Here is a 13,805-nt window from a genome sequence, read left to right as displayed (position 1 = left end):
AGGCTGACTTGTTATGGAAACATCTTCTTCCCTGATGTGATTATTCTCTACAGCTGAAACTGAGACTCTCAGATCACTTCGTGTCTGCCAACAAAGCAGCAGCTGCTGAAGATGACCAACTTCCTCATGTGTCACAGGGTGATCAGACGTTGCAACAAAAGACATGCAGGTTGTAGAGAGAAGAGAAAACGCTTACAGAACCTGGTATTCCCAAGCAGTCTCCCATTAAAGTACTAACCAGGCCCAACACTGCTTGGCTTCCGAGATCAGACGAGGTCGGGCTTATTCAGGGTGGTGTGGCCGTAAGCAACAATATTGGTGACAAATGTGCATTATATAGGTACTGGAATCATACACTTCCTCTGTATAACTAGATAATTGCCGAAAAAGGCTGACTTGTAGTGGGTTCATCTTCCTCCTTGATGTGATTATTCTCTGCAGCTGAAACTGAGACTCTCAGATCACCTCGTGTCTATCAACAAAGCAGCAGCAGCTGAAGATGACTAACTTCTTCACGTGTCACAGGGTGATCAGACGTTGCAACAAAAGACATGCAGGTGGTAGAGAGAAGAGAAAAAGCTTACAGCACCTGGTATTCCCAAGCTGTCTCCCATCCAAGTACTAAGGAGGCTCAACCCTGCTTGGCTTCCGAGATCAGACGAGGTCGGGCATGTTCAGGGTGGTGTGGCCGTAAGCAACAATGTGTCTGACAAATGTGCATTATATAAGTACAGGAATCATACGGTTCCTCTATGTAACCAGATAATTGCTGAGAAAGGCTGATGTGTAGTCGGCACATCTTCTTCCCTGACGTCATTATTCTCTTCAGTTGAAACTGAGACTCTCAGATCACTTCGTGTTTGCCAACAAAGCAGCCGCAGCTGAAGATGACCAAATACCTCATGTGTCACAGGGTGATCAGACGTTGCAACAAAAGACATGTAGGTTGTAGAGAGAAGAGAAAACGCTTACAGCACCTGGTATTCCCAAGCAGTCTCCCATTAAAGTACTAACCAGGCCCAACCCTCCTCGGCTTCCGAGATCAGACGAGGTCAGGCTTATTCAGGGTGGTGTGGCCGTAAGGAACAATTTCTGTGACAAATGTGCATTATATAGGTACTGGAATCATACACTTCCTCTATGAAACCAGATAATTGCCGAGAAAGGCTGACTTGTAGTGGGCACATATTCTTCCCTGATGTGATTATTCTCTGCAGCTGAAACTGAGACTCTCAGATCACTCTGTGTCTGCCAACAAAGCAGCAGCAGCTGAAGATGACCAACTTCCTCATGTGTCACAGGGTGATCAGACGTTGCAAAAAAAGACATGCAGGTGGTAGAGAGAAGAGAAAAAGCTTACAGCACCTGGTATTTTCAAGCGGTCTCCCACCCAAGTGCTAACCAGGCCCAACTCTGCTTGGCTTCCGAGATCAGACGAGGTCAGGCATATTCAGGGTGGTGTGGCCGTAAGCAACAATGTCTGTGACAAATGTGCATTATATAAGTACAGGAATCATACGGTTCCTCTATGTAACCAGATAATTGCTGAGAAAGGCTGATGTGTAGTGGGCACATCTTCTTCCCTGACGTGATTATTCTCTTCAGCTGAAACTGAGACTCTCAGATCACTTCGTGTCTTCCAACAAAGCAGCAACAGCTGAAGATGACCAACTTCCTCATGTGTCACAGGGTGATCAGACGTTGCAACAAAAGACATGCAGGTTGTAGAGAGAAGAGAAAACGCTTACAGCACCTGGTATTCCCAAGCAGTCTCCCATTAAAGTACTAACCAGGCCCAACCCTGCTTGGCTTCCGAGATCAGACGAGGTCGGGCTTATTCAGGGTGGTGTGGCCGTAAGCAACAATATCGGTGACAAATGTGCATTATATAGGTACTGGAATCATACACTTCCTCTGTGTAACCAGATAATTGCCGAAAAAGGCTGACTTGTAGTGGGCTCATCTTCCTCCTTGATGTGATTATTCTCTTCAGCTGAAACTGAGACTCTCAGATCACCTCGTGTCTATCAACAAAGCAGCAGCAGCTGAAGATGACCAACTTCTTCACGTGTCACAGGGTGATCAGACGTTGCAACAAAACACATGCAGGTGGTAGAGAGAAGAGAAAAAGCTTACAGCACCTGGTACTCCCAAGCTGTCTCCCATCCAAGTACTAACCAGGTACAACCCTGCTTGGCGTCCGAGATCAGACGAGGTCAGGCTTCTTCAGGGTGGTGTGGCCGTAAGCAACAATGTCTCTGACAAATGTGCATTATATAGGTACTGGAATCATACGGTTCCTCTATGCAACCAGATAATTGCCGAGAAAGGCTGATGTGTAGCGGGCAAATAATCTTCTCTGATGTGATCATTCTCTGCAACTGAAACTGAGACTCTCAGATCACTTCGTGTCTGCCAACAAAGCAGCAGCAGCTGCTGAAGATGACCAACTTCCTCATGTGTCATAGGCTGATCAGACGTTGCAACAAAAGACATGCAGGTGGTAGAGAGAAGAGAAAAAGCTTAAAGCACCTGGTATTCCCAAGAGGTCTTCCATCCAAGTACTAACTAGGCCCAACCCTCCTTGGCTTCCGAGATCAGACGAGGTCGGGCATGTTCAGGGTGGTGTGGCCGTAAGCAACAATGTCTCTGACAAATGTGCATTATATAGGTACTGGAATCATACGGTTCCTCTATGCAACCAGATCATTTCCGAGAAAGGCTGATGTGTAGTGGGCACATCTTCTTCCCTGACGTGATTATTCTCTGCAGCTGAAACTGAGACTCTCAGATCACTTCGTGTCTGCCAACTACGGTTCCTCTATGCAACCAGATAATTGCCGAGAAAGGCTGATGTGTAGCGGGCAAATCATCTTCTCTGATGTGATCATTCTCTGCAACTGAAACTGAGACTCTCAGATCACTTCGTGTCAGCCAACAAAGCAGCAGCAGCTGAAGATGACCAACTTCCTCATGTGTCACAGGGTGATCAGACGTTGCAACAAAAGACATGCAGGTGGTAGAGAGAAGAGAAAAAGCTTACAGCACCTGGTATTCCCAAGCTGTCTCCCATCCAAGTACTAAGGAGGCTCAACCCTGCTTGGCTTCCGAGATCAGACGAGGTCGGGCATGTTCAGGGTGGTGTGGCCGTAAGCAACAATGTGTCTGACAAATGTGCATTATATAAGTACAGGAATCATACGGTTCCTCTATGTAACCAGATAATTGCTGAGAAAGGCTGATCTGTAGTGGGCACATCTTCTTCCCTGAAGTGATTATTCTCTTTAGCTGAAACTGAGACTCTCAGATCACTTCGTGTCTTCCAACAAAGCAGCAGCAGCTGAAGATGGCCAACTTCCTCATGTGTCACAGGGTGATCAGACGTTGCAACAAAAGACATGCAGGTGGTAGAGAGAAGAGAAAAAGCTTACAGCACCTGGTATTCCCAAGCTGTCTCCCATCCAAGTACTAAGGAGGCTCAACCCTGCTTGGCTTCCGAGATCAGACGAGGTCGGGCATGTTCAGGGTGGTGTGGCCGTAAGCAACAATGTGTCTGACAAATGTGCATTATATAAGTACAGGAATCATACGGTTCCTCTATGTAACCAGATAATTGCTGAGAAAGGCTGATGTGTAGTCGGCACATCTTCTTCCCTGACGTCATTATTCTCTTCAGTTGAAACTGAGACTCTCAGATCACTTCGTGTTTGCCAACAAAGCAGCCGCAGCTGAAGATGACCAAATACCTCATGTGTCACAGGGTGATCAGACGTTGCAACAAAAGACATGTAGGTTGTAGAGAGAAGAGAAAACGCTTACAGCACCTGGTATTCCCAAGCAGTCTCCCATTAAAGTACTAACCAGGCCCAACCCTCCTCGGCTTCCGAGATCAGACGAGGTCAGGCTTATTCAGGGTGGTGTGGCCGTAAGGAACAATTTCTGTGACAAATGTGCATTATATAGGTACTGGAATCATACACTTCCTCTATGAAACCAGATAATTGCCGAGAAAGGCTGACTTGTAGTGGGCACATATTCTTCCCTGATGTGATTATTCTCTGCAGCTGAAACTGAGACTCTCAGATCACTCTGTGTCTGCCAACAAAGCAGCAGCAGCTGAAGATGACCAACTTCCTCATGTGTCACAGGGTGATCAGACGTTGCAAAAAAAGACATGCAGGTGGTAGAGAGAAGAGAAAAAGCTTACAGCACCTGGTATTTTCAAGCGGTCTCCCACCCAAGTGCTAACCAGGCCCAACTCTGCTTGGCTTCCGAGATCAGACGAGGTCAGGCATATTCAGGGTGGTGTGGCCGTAAGCAACAATGTCTGTGACAAATGTGCATTATATAAGTACAGGAATCATACGGTTCCTCTATGTAACCAGATAATTGCTGAGAAAGGCTGATGTGTAGTGGGCACATCTTCTTCCCTGACGTGATTATTCTCTTCAGCTGAAACTGAGACTCTCAGATCACTTCGTGTCTTCCAACAAAGCAGCAACAGCTGAAGATGACCAACTTCCTCATGTGTCACAGGGTGATCAGACGTTGCAACAAAAGACATGCAGGTGGTAGAGAGAAGAGAAAAAGCTTAAGGTACCTGGTATTCCCAAGCGGTCTCCCATTCAAGTACTAACCAGGCCCAACCGTGCTTGGCTTCCGAGATCAGACGAGGTCGGGCTTATTCAGGGTGGTGTGGCCGTAAGCAACAATATCGGTGACAAATGTGCATTATATAGGTACTGGAATCATACACTTCCTCTGTATAACCAGATAATTGCCGAAAAAGGCTGACTTGTAGTGGGTTCATCTTCCTCCTTGATGTGATTATTCTCTGGAGCTGAAACTGAGACTCTCAGATCACCTCGTGTCTATCAACAAAGCAGCAGCAGCTGAAGATGACCAACTTCTTCACGTGTCACAGGGTGATCAGACGTTGCAACAAAAGACATGCAGGTGGTAGAGAGAAGAGAAAAAGCTTACAGCACCTGGTATTCCCAAGCTGACTCCTATCCAAGTACTAACCAGGTACAACCCTGCTTGGCGTCCGAGATCAGACGAGGTCGGGCTTATTCAGGGTGGTGTGGCCGTAAGCAACAATGTCTCTGACAAATGTGCATTATATAGGTACTGGAATCATACGGTTCCTCTATGCAACCAGATAATTGCCGAGAAAGGCTGATGTGTAGCGGACAAATCATCTTCTCTGATGTGATCATTCTCTGCAACTGAAACTGAGACTCTCAGATCACCTCGTGTCTATCAACAAAGCAGCAGCAGCTGAAGATGACCAACTTCTTCACGTGTCACAGGGTGATCAGACGTTGCAACAAAAGACATGCAGGTGGTAGAGAGAAGAGAAAAAGCTTACAGCACCTGGTATTCCCAAGCTGTCTCCTATCCAAGTACTAACCAGGTACAACCCTGCTTGGCGTCCGAGATCAGACGAGGTCGGGCTTATTCAGGGTGGTGTGGCCGTAAGCAACAATGTCTCTGACAAATGTGCATTATATAGGTACTGGAATCATACGGTTCCTCTATGCAACCAGATAATTGCCGAGAAAGGCTGATGTGTAGCGGGCAAATCATCTTCTTCCCTGACGTGATAATTTTCTCCAGCTGAACATGAGACTCTCAGATCACTTCGTGTCTGCCAACAAAGCAGCAGAAGCTGAAGATGACCAACTTCCTCATGTGTCACAGGGTGATCAGACGTTGCAACAAAAGACATGCAGGTGGTAGAGAGAAGAGAAAAAGCTTACAGCACCTGGTATTCCCAAGCTGACTCCTATCCAAGTACTAACCAGGTACAACCCTGCTTGGCGTCCGAGATCAGACGAGGTCGGGCTTATTCAGGGTGGTGTGGCCGTAAGCAACAATGTCTCTGACAAATGTGCATTATATAGGTACTGGAATCATACGGTTCCTCTATGCAACCAGATAATTGCCGAGAAAGGCTGATGTGTAGCGGACAAATCATCTTCTCTGATGTGATCATTCTCTGCAACTGAAACTGAGACTCTCAGATCACCTCGTGTCTATCAACAAAGCAGCAGCAGCTGAAGATGACCAACTTCTTCACGTGTCACAGGGTGATCGGACGTTGCAACAAAAGACATGCAGGTGGTAGAGAGAAGAGAAAAAGCTTACAGCACCTGGTATTCCCAAACTGTCTCCTATCCAAGTACTAACCAGGTACAACCCTGCTTGGCGTCCGAGATCAGACGAGGTCGGGCTTATTCAGGGTGGTGTGGCCGTAAGCAACAATGTCTCTGACAAATGTGCATTATATAGGTACTGGAATCATACGGTTCCTCTATGCAACCAGATAATTGCCGAGAAAGGCTGATGTGTAGCGGGCAAATCATCTTCTTCCCTGACGTGATAATTTTCTCCAGCTGAACATGAGACTCTCAGATCACTTCGTGTCTGCCAACAAAGCAGCAGAAGCTGAAGATGACCAACTTCCTCATGTGTCACAGGGTGATCAGACGTTGCAACAAAAGACATGCAGGTGGTAGAGAGAAGAGAAAAAGCTTAAGGTACCTGGTATTCCCAAGCGGTCTCCCATTCAAGTACTAACCAGGCCCAACCGTGCTTGGCTTCCGAGATCAGACGAGGTCGGGCTTATTCAGGGTGGTGTGGCCGTAAGCAACAATATCGGTGACAAATGTGCATTATATAGGTACTGGAATCATACACTTCCTCTGTATAACCAGATAATTGCCGAAAAAGGCTGACTTGTAGTGGATTCATCTTCCTCCTTGATGTGATTATTCTCTGGAGCTGAAACTGAGACTCTCAGATCACCTTGTGTCTATCAACAAAGCAGCAGCAGCTGAAGATGACCAACTTCTTCACGTGTCACAGGGTGATCAGACGTTGCAACAAAAGACATGCAGGTGGTAGAGAGAAGAGAAAAAGCTTACAGCACCTGGTATTCCCAAGCTGACTCCTATCCAAGTACTAACCAGGTACAACCCTGCTTGGCGTCCGAGATCAGACGAGGTCGGGCTTATTCAGGGTGGTGTGGCCGTAAGCAACAATGTCTCTGACAAATGTGCATTATATAGGTACTGGAATCATACGGTTCCTCTATGCAACCAGATAATTGCCGAGAAAGGCTGATGTGTAGCGGGGAAATCATCTTCTCTGATGTGATCATTATCTGCAACTGAAACTGAGACTCTCAGATCACTTCGTGTCAGCCAACAAAGCAGCAGCAGCTGAAGATGACCAACTTCTTCACGTGTCACAGGGTGATCAGACGTTGCAACAAAAGACATGCAGGTGGTAGAGAGAAGAGAAAAAGCTTACAGCACCTGGTATTCCCAAGCTGTCTCCTATCCAAGTACTAACCAGGTACAACCCTGCTTGGCGTCCGAGATCAGACTAGGTCGGGCTTATTCAGGGTGGTGTGGCCGTAAGCAACAATGTCTCTGACAAATGTGCATTATATAGGTACTGGAATCATACGGTTCCTCTATGCAACCAGATAATTGCCGAGAAAGGCTGATGTGTAGCGGGCAAATCATCTTCTTCCCTGACGTGATAATTTTCTCCAGCTGAACATGAGACTCTCAGATCACTTCGTGTCTGCCAACAAAGCAGCAGAAGCTGAAGATGACCAACTTCCTCATGTGTCACAGGGTGATCAGACGTTGCAACAAAAGACATGCAGGTGGTAGAGAGAAGAGAAAAAGCTTAAGGTACCTGGTATTCCCAAGCGGTCTCCCATTCAAGTACTAACCAGGCCCAACCGTGCTTGGCTTCCGAGATCAGACGAGGTCGGGCTTATTCAGGGTGGTGTGGCCGTAAGCAACAATATCGGTGACAAATGTGCATTATATAGGTACTGGAATCATACACTTCATCTGTATAACCAGATAATTGCCGAAAAAGGCTGACTTGTAGTGGGTTCATCTTCCTCCTTGATGTGATTATTCTCTGGAGCTGAAACTGAGACTCTCAGATCACCTCGTGTCTATCAACAAAGCAGCAGCAGCTGAAGATGACCAACTTCTTCACGTGTCACAGGGTGATCAGACGTTGCAACAAAAGACATGCAGGTGGTAGAGAGAAGAGAAAAAGCTTAAAGCACCTGGTATTCCCAAGCTGTCTCCCATCCAAGTACTAACCAGGTACAACCCTGCTTGGCGTCCGAGATTAGACGAGGTCGGGCTTATTCAGGGTGGTGTGGCCGTAAGCAACAATGTCTCTGACAAATGTGCATTATATAGGTACTGGAATCATACGGTTCCTCTATGCAACCAGATAATTGCCGAGAAAGGCTGATGTGTAGCGGGCAAATCATCTTCTCTGATGTGATCATTCTCTGCAACTTAAACTGAGACTCTCAGATCACTTCGTGTCAGCCAACAAAGCAGCAGCAGCTGAAGATGACCAACTTCCTCATGTGTCACAGGGTGATCAGACGTTGCAACAAAAGACATGCAGGTGGTAGAGAGAAGAGAAAAAGCTTACAGCACCTGGTATTCCCAAGCAGTCTCCCATCCAAGTACTAAGGAGGCTCAACCCTGCTTGGCTTACGAGATCAGGCATGTTCAGGGTGGTGTGGCCGTAAGCAACAATGTGTCTGACAAATGTGCATTATATAAGTACAGGAATCATACGGTTCCTCTATGTAACCAGATAATTGCTGAGAAAGGCTGATCTGTAGTGGGCACATCTTCTTCCCTGACGTGATAATTTTCTCCAGCTGAACATGAGACTCTCAGATCACTTCGTGTCTGCCAACAAAGCAGCAGAAGCTGAAGATGACCATCTTCCTCATGTGTCACAGGGTGATCAGACGTTGCAACAAAAGACATGCAGGTGGTAGAGAGAAGAGAAAAAGCTTAAGGTACCTGGTATTCCCAAGCGGTCTCCCATTCAAGTACTAACCAGGCCCAACCGTGCTTGGCTTCCGAGATCAGACGAGGTCGGGCTTATTCAGGGTGGTGTGGCCGTAAGCAAAAATATCGGTGACAATTGTGCATTATATAGGTACTGGAATCATACACTTCCTCTGTATAACCAGATAATTGCCGAAAAAGGCTGACTTGTAGTGGGTTCATCTTCCTGCTTGATGTGATTATTCTCTGCAGCTGAAACTGAGACTCTCAGATCACCTCGTGTCTATCAACAAAGCAGCAGCAGCTGAAGATGACTAACTTCTTCACGTGTCACAGGGTGATCAGACGTTGCAACAAAAGACATGCAGGTGGTAGAGAGAAGAGAAAAAGCTTACAGCACCTGGTATTCCCAAGCTGTCTCCCATCCAAGTACTAACCAGGTACAACCCTGCTTGGCGTCCGAGATCAGACGAGGTCGGGCTTATTCAGGGTGGTCTGGCCGTAAGCAACAATGTCTCTGACAAATGTGCATTATATAGGTACTGGAATCATACGGTTCCTCTATGCAACCAGATAATTGCCGAGAAAGGCTGATGTGTAGCGGGCAAATCATCTTCTCTGATGTGATCATTCTCTGCAACTTAAACTGAGACTCTCAGATCACTTCGTGTCAGCCAACAAAGCAGCAGCAGCTGAAGATGACCAACTTCCTCATGTGTCACAGGGTGATCAGACGTTGCAACAAAAGACATGCAGGTGGTAGAGAGAAGAGAAAAAGCTTACAGCACCTGGTATTCCCAAGCAGTCTCCCATCCAAGTACTAAGGAGGCTCAACCCTGCTTGGCTTACGAGATCAGGCATGTTCAGGGTGGTGTGGCCGTAAGCAACAATGTGTCTGACAAATGTGCATTATATAAGTACAGGAATCATACGGTTCCTCTATGTAACCAGATAATTGCTGAGAAAGGCTGATCTGTAGTGGGCACATCTTCTTCCCTGACGTGATAATTTTCTCCAGCTGAACATGAGACTCTCAGATCACTTCGTGTCTGCCAACAAAGCAGCAGAAGCTGAAGATGACCAACTTCCTCATGTGTCACAGGGTGATCAGACGTTGCAACAAAAGACATGCAGGTGGTAGAGAGAAGAGAAAAAGCTTAAGGTACCTGGTATTCCCAAGCGGTCTCCCATTCAAGTACTAACCAGGCCCAACCGTGCTTGGCTTCCGAGATCAGACGAGGTCGGGCTTATTCAGGGTGGTGTGGCCGTAAGCAAAAATATCGGTGACAATTGTGCATTATATAGGTACTGGAATCATACACTTCCTCTGTGTAACCAGATAATTGCCGAAAAAGGCTGACTTGTAGTGGGTTCATCTTCCTCCTTGATGTGATTATTCTCTTCAGCTGAAACTGAGACTCTCAGATCACTTCGTGTCTGCCAACAAAGCAGCAGAAAATGAAGATGACCAACTTCCTCATGTGTCACAGGGTGATCAGACGTTGCAACAAAAGACATGCAGGTGGTAGAGAGAAGAGAAAAAGCTTAAGGCACCTGGTATTCCCAAGCAGTCTCCCATTCAAGTACTAACCAGGCCCAACCCTGCTTGGCTTCCGAGATCAGACGAGGTTGGGCTTATTCAGGGTGGTGTGGCCATAAGCAACAATTTTGGTGACAAATGTGCATTATATAGGTACTGGAATCATACACTTCCTCTGTATAACCAGATAATTGCCGAAAAAGGCTGACTTGTAGTGGGTTCATCTTCCTCCTTGATGTGATTATTCTCTGCAGCTGAAACTGAGACTCTCAGATCACCTCGTGTCTATCAACAAAGCAGCAGCAGCTGAAGATGACTAACTTCTTCAAGTGTCACAGGGTGATCAGACGTTGCAACAAAAGACATGCAGGTGGTAGAGAGAAGAGAGAAAGCTTACAGCACCTGGTATTCCCAAGCTGTCTCCTATCCAAGTACTAACCAGGTACAACCCTGCTTGGCGTCCGAGATCAGACGAGGTCGGGCTTATTCAGGGTGGTGTGGCCGTAAGCAACAATGTCTCTGACAAATGTGCATTATATAGGTACTGGAATCATACGGTTCCTCTATGCAACCAGATAATTGCAGAGAAAGGCTGATGTGTAGCGGGCAAATCATCTTCTTCCCTGACGTGATAATTTTCTCCAGCTGAACATGAGACTCTCAGATCACTTCGTGTCTGCCAACAAAGCAGCAGAAGCTGAAGATGACCAACTTCCTCATGTGTCACAGGGTGATCAGACGTTGCAACAAAAGACATGCAGGTGGTAGAGAGAAGAGAAAAAGCTTAAGGTACCTGGTATTCCCAAGCGGTCTCCCATTCAAGTACTAACCAGGCCCAACCGTGCTTGGCTTCTGAGATCAGACGAGGTCGGGCTTATTCAGGGTGGTGTGGCCGTAAGCAACAATATCGGTGACAAATGTGCATTATATAGGTACTGGAATCATACACTTCCTCTGTATAACCAGATAATTGCCGTAAAAGGCTGACTTGTAGTGGATTCATCTTCCTCCTTGATGTGATTATTCTCTGGAGCTGAAACTGAGACTCTCAGATCACCTTGTGTCTATCAACAAAGCAGCAGCAGCTGAAGATGACCAACTTCTTCACGTGTCACAGGGTGATCAGACGTTGCAACAAAAGACATGCAGGTGGTAGAGAGAAGAGAAAAAGCTTACAGCACCTGGTATTCCCAAGCTGACTCCTATCCAAGTACTAACCAGGTACAACCCTGCTTGGCGTCCGAGATCAGACGAGGTCGGGCTTATTCAGGGTGGTGTGGCCGTAAGCAACAATGTCTCTGACAAATGTGCATTATATAGGTACTGGAATCATACGGTTCCTCTATGCAACCAGATAATTGCCGAGAAAGGCTGATGTGTAGCGGACAAATCATCTTCTCTGATGTGATCATTCTCTGCAACTGAAACTGAGACTCTCAGATCACCTCGTGTCTATCAACAAAGCAGCAGCAGCTGAAGATGACCAACTTCTTCACGTGTCACAGGGTGATCAGACGTTGCAACAAAAGACATGCAGGTGGTAGAGAGAAGAGAAAAAGCTTACAGCACCTGGTATTCCCAAGCTGTCTCCTATCCAAGTACTAACCAGGTACAACCCTGCTTGGCGTCCGAGATCAGACGAGGTCGGGCTTATTCAGGGTGGTGTGGCCGTAAGCAACAATGTCTCTGACAAATGTGCATTATATAGGTACTGGAATCATACGGTTCCTCTATGCAACCAGATAATTGCCGAGAAAGGCTGATGTGTAGCGGGCAAATCATCTTCTTCCCTGACGTGATAATTTTCTCCAGCTGAACATGAGACTCTCAGATCACTTCGTGTCTGCCAACAAAGAAGCAGAAGCTGAAGATGACCAACTTCCTCATGTGTCACAGGGTGATCAGACGTTGCAACAAAAGACATGCAGGTGGTAGAGAGAAGAGAAAAAGCTTAAGGTACCTGGTATTCCCAAGCGGTCTCCCATTCAAGTACTAACCAGGCCCAACCGTGCTTGGCTTCCGAGATCAGACGAGGTCGGGCTTATTCAGGGTGGTGTGGCCGTAAGCAACAATATCGGTGACAAATGTGCATTATATAGGTACTGGAATCATACACTTCCTCTGTATAACCAGATAATTGCCGAAAAAGGCTGACTTGTAGTGGGTTCATCTTCCTCCTTGATGTGATTATTCTCTGGAGCTGAAACTGAGACTCTCAGATCACCTCGTGTCTATCAACAAAGCAGCAGCAGCTGAAGATGACCAACTTCTTCACGTGTCACAGGGTGATCAGACGTTGCAACAAAAGACATGCAGGTGGTAGAGAGAAGAGAAAAAGCTTACAGCACCTGGTATTCCCAAGCTGTCTCCCATCCAAGTACTAACCAGGTACAACCCTGCTTGGCGTCCGAGATTAGACGAGGTCGGGCTTATTCAGGGTGGTGTGGCCGTAAGCAACAATGTCTCTGACAAATGTGCATTATATAGGTACTGGAATCATACGGTTCCTCTATGCAACCAGATAATTGCCGAGAAAGGCTGATGTGTAGCGGGCAAATCATCTTCTCTGATGTGATCATTATCTGCAACTGAAACTGAGACTCTCAGATCACTTCGTGTCAGCCAACAAAGCAGCAGCAGCTGAAGATGACCAACTTCTTCACGTGTCACAGGGTGATCAGACGTTGCAACAAAAGACATGCAGGTGGTAGAGAGAAGAGAAAAAGCTTACAGCACCTGGTATTCCCAAGCTGTCTCCCATCCAAGTACTAACCAGGTACAACCCTGCTTGGCGTCCGAGATCAGACGAGGTCGGGCTTATTCAGGGTGGTGTGGCCGTAAGCAAAAATGTCTCTGACAAATGTGCATTATATAGGTACTGGAATCATACGGTTCCTCTATGCAACCAGATAATCATCTTCTCTGATGTGATCATTATCTGCAACTGAAACTGAGACTCTCAGATCACTTCGTGTCAGCCAACAAAGCAGCAGCAGCTGAAGATGACCAACTTCCTCATGTGTCACAGGGTGATCAGAAGTTGCAACAAAAGACATGCAGGTGGTAGAGAGAAGAGAAGAAGCTTACAGCACCTGGTATTCCCAAGCAGTCTCCCATCCAAGTACTAAGGAGGGCCAACCCTGCTTGGCTTCCAAGATCAGACGAGGTTGGGCTTATTCAGGGTGGTGTGGCCGTAAGCAACAATATCGGTGACAAATGTGCATTATATAGGTACTGGAATCATACACTTCCTCTGTATAACCAGATAATTGCCGAAAAAGGCTGACTTATAGTGGGTTCATCTTCCTCCTTGATGTGATTATTCTCTGGAGCTGAAACTGAGACTCTCAGATCACCTCGTGTCTATCAACAAAGCAGCAGCAGCTGAAGATGACCAGCTTCTTCACGTG

At 46.7% G+C, this 13,805-nt stretch overlaps 33 pseudogenes; all 33 read right to left on the bottom strand.

Moving 5' to 3' along the window:
- Positions 1-189: 189 nt before the first annotated feature.
- LOC140288662 (5S ribosomal RNA) lies at positions 190-308 on the bottom strand (annotated as a pseudogene).
- Positions 309-577: 269 nt separating this feature from the next.
- LOC140292979 (5S ribosomal RNA) lies at positions 578-696 on the bottom strand (annotated as a pseudogene).
- Positions 697-965: 269 nt separating this feature from the next.
- LOC140295681 (5S ribosomal RNA) lies at positions 966-1,084 on the bottom strand (annotated as a pseudogene).
- Positions 1,085-1,353: 269 nt separating this feature from the next.
- On the bottom strand, positions 1,354-1,472 carry LOC140285800 (5S ribosomal RNA; annotated as a pseudogene).
- Positions 1,473-1,741: 269 nt separating this feature from the next.
- On the bottom strand, positions 1,742-1,860 carry LOC140299175 (5S ribosomal RNA; annotated as a pseudogene).
- Positions 1,861-2,129: 269 nt separating this feature from the next.
- Positions 2,130-2,248, bottom strand: LOC140295055 (5S ribosomal RNA; annotated as a pseudogene).
- Positions 2,249-2,520: 272 nt separating this feature from the next.
- On the bottom strand, positions 2,521-2,639 carry LOC140282236 (5S ribosomal RNA; annotated as a pseudogene).
- A 397-nt stretch (positions 2,640-3,036) lies between these two features.
- On the bottom strand, positions 3,037-3,155 carry LOC140292978 (5S ribosomal RNA; annotated as a pseudogene).
- A 269-nt stretch (positions 3,156-3,424) lies between these two features.
- Positions 3,425-3,543, bottom strand: LOC140292977 (5S ribosomal RNA; annotated as a pseudogene).
- A 269-nt stretch (positions 3,544-3,812) lies between these two features.
- On the bottom strand, positions 3,813-3,931 carry LOC140295679 (5S ribosomal RNA; annotated as a pseudogene).
- A 269-nt stretch (positions 3,932-4,200) lies between these two features.
- On the bottom strand, positions 4,201-4,319 carry LOC140285789 (5S ribosomal RNA; annotated as a pseudogene).
- A 269-nt stretch (positions 4,320-4,588) lies between these two features.
- LOC140266623 (5S ribosomal RNA) lies at positions 4,589-4,707 on the bottom strand (annotated as a pseudogene).
- A 269-nt stretch (positions 4,708-4,976) lies between these two features.
- On the bottom strand, positions 4,977-5,095 carry LOC140292212 (5S ribosomal RNA; annotated as a pseudogene).
- A 269-nt stretch (positions 5,096-5,364) lies between these two features.
- Positions 5,365-5,483, bottom strand: LOC140290017 (5S ribosomal RNA; annotated as a pseudogene).
- Positions 5,484-5,755: 272 nt separating this feature from the next.
- On the bottom strand, positions 5,756-5,874 carry LOC140292211 (5S ribosomal RNA; annotated as a pseudogene).
- Positions 5,875-6,143: 269 nt separating this feature from the next.
- On the bottom strand, positions 6,144-6,262 carry LOC140291298 (5S ribosomal RNA; annotated as a pseudogene).
- Positions 6,263-6,534: 272 nt separating this feature from the next.
- LOC140266614 (5S ribosomal RNA) lies at positions 6,535-6,653 on the bottom strand (annotated as a pseudogene).
- A 269-nt stretch (positions 6,654-6,922) lies between these two features.
- Positions 6,923-7,041, bottom strand: LOC140292210 (5S ribosomal RNA; annotated as a pseudogene).
- A 269-nt stretch (positions 7,042-7,310) lies between these two features.
- Positions 7,311-7,429, bottom strand: LOC140294456 (5S ribosomal RNA; annotated as a pseudogene).
- Positions 7,430-7,701: 272 nt separating this feature from the next.
- On the bottom strand, positions 7,702-7,820 carry LOC140266603 (5S ribosomal RNA; annotated as a pseudogene).
- Positions 7,821-8,089: 269 nt separating this feature from the next.
- LOC140296887 (5S ribosomal RNA) lies at positions 8,090-8,208 on the bottom strand (annotated as a pseudogene).
- Positions 8,209-8,855: 647 nt separating this feature from the next.
- LOC140266592 (5S ribosomal RNA) lies at positions 8,856-8,974 on the bottom strand (annotated as a pseudogene).
- A 269-nt stretch (positions 8,975-9,243) lies between these two features.
- Positions 9,244-9,362, bottom strand: LOC140291111 (5S ribosomal RNA; annotated as a pseudogene).
- Positions 9,363-10,009: 647 nt separating this feature from the next.
- Positions 10,010-10,128, bottom strand: LOC140266581 (5S ribosomal RNA; annotated as a pseudogene).
- Positions 10,129-10,397: 269 nt separating this feature from the next.
- Positions 10,398-10,516, bottom strand: LOC140274915 (5S ribosomal RNA; annotated as a pseudogene).
- Positions 10,517-10,785: 269 nt separating this feature from the next.
- On the bottom strand, positions 10,786-10,904 carry LOC140290016 (5S ribosomal RNA; annotated as a pseudogene).
- Positions 10,905-11,176: 272 nt separating this feature from the next.
- On the bottom strand, positions 11,177-11,295 carry LOC140290264 (5S ribosomal RNA; annotated as a pseudogene).
- Positions 11,296-11,564: 269 nt separating this feature from the next.
- LOC140292209 (5S ribosomal RNA) lies at positions 11,565-11,683 on the bottom strand (annotated as a pseudogene).
- A 269-nt stretch (positions 11,684-11,952) lies between these two features.
- Positions 11,953-12,071, bottom strand: LOC140290014 (5S ribosomal RNA; annotated as a pseudogene).
- Positions 12,072-12,343: 272 nt separating this feature from the next.
- LOC140266570 (5S ribosomal RNA) lies at positions 12,344-12,462 on the bottom strand (annotated as a pseudogene).
- A 269-nt stretch (positions 12,463-12,731) lies between these two features.
- Positions 12,732-12,850, bottom strand: LOC140294780 (5S ribosomal RNA; annotated as a pseudogene).
- Positions 12,851-13,119: 269 nt separating this feature from the next.
- On the bottom strand, positions 13,120-13,238 carry LOC140290533 (5S ribosomal RNA; annotated as a pseudogene).
- A 237-nt stretch (positions 13,239-13,475) lies between these two features.
- On the bottom strand, positions 13,476-13,594 carry LOC140293145 (5S ribosomal RNA; annotated as a pseudogene).
- Between the last annotated feature and the right edge of the window lie 211 nt (positions 13,595-13,805).

The sequence above is a fragment of the Leuresthes tenuis genome, unplaced genomic scaffold (genome assembly GCF_036924035.1).
Source record: "Leuresthes tenuis unplaced genomic scaffold, fLeuTen1.0.hap1 SCAF_1, whole genome shotgun sequence".
Classification (NCBI taxonomy): Eukaryota; Metazoa; Chordata; class Actinopteri; order Atheriniformes; family Atherinopsidae; genus Leuresthes; species Leuresthes tenuis.
Note: the sequence above shows the minus strand (reverse complement) of the source record. Positions and strands in the feature narration are given on the sequence as shown.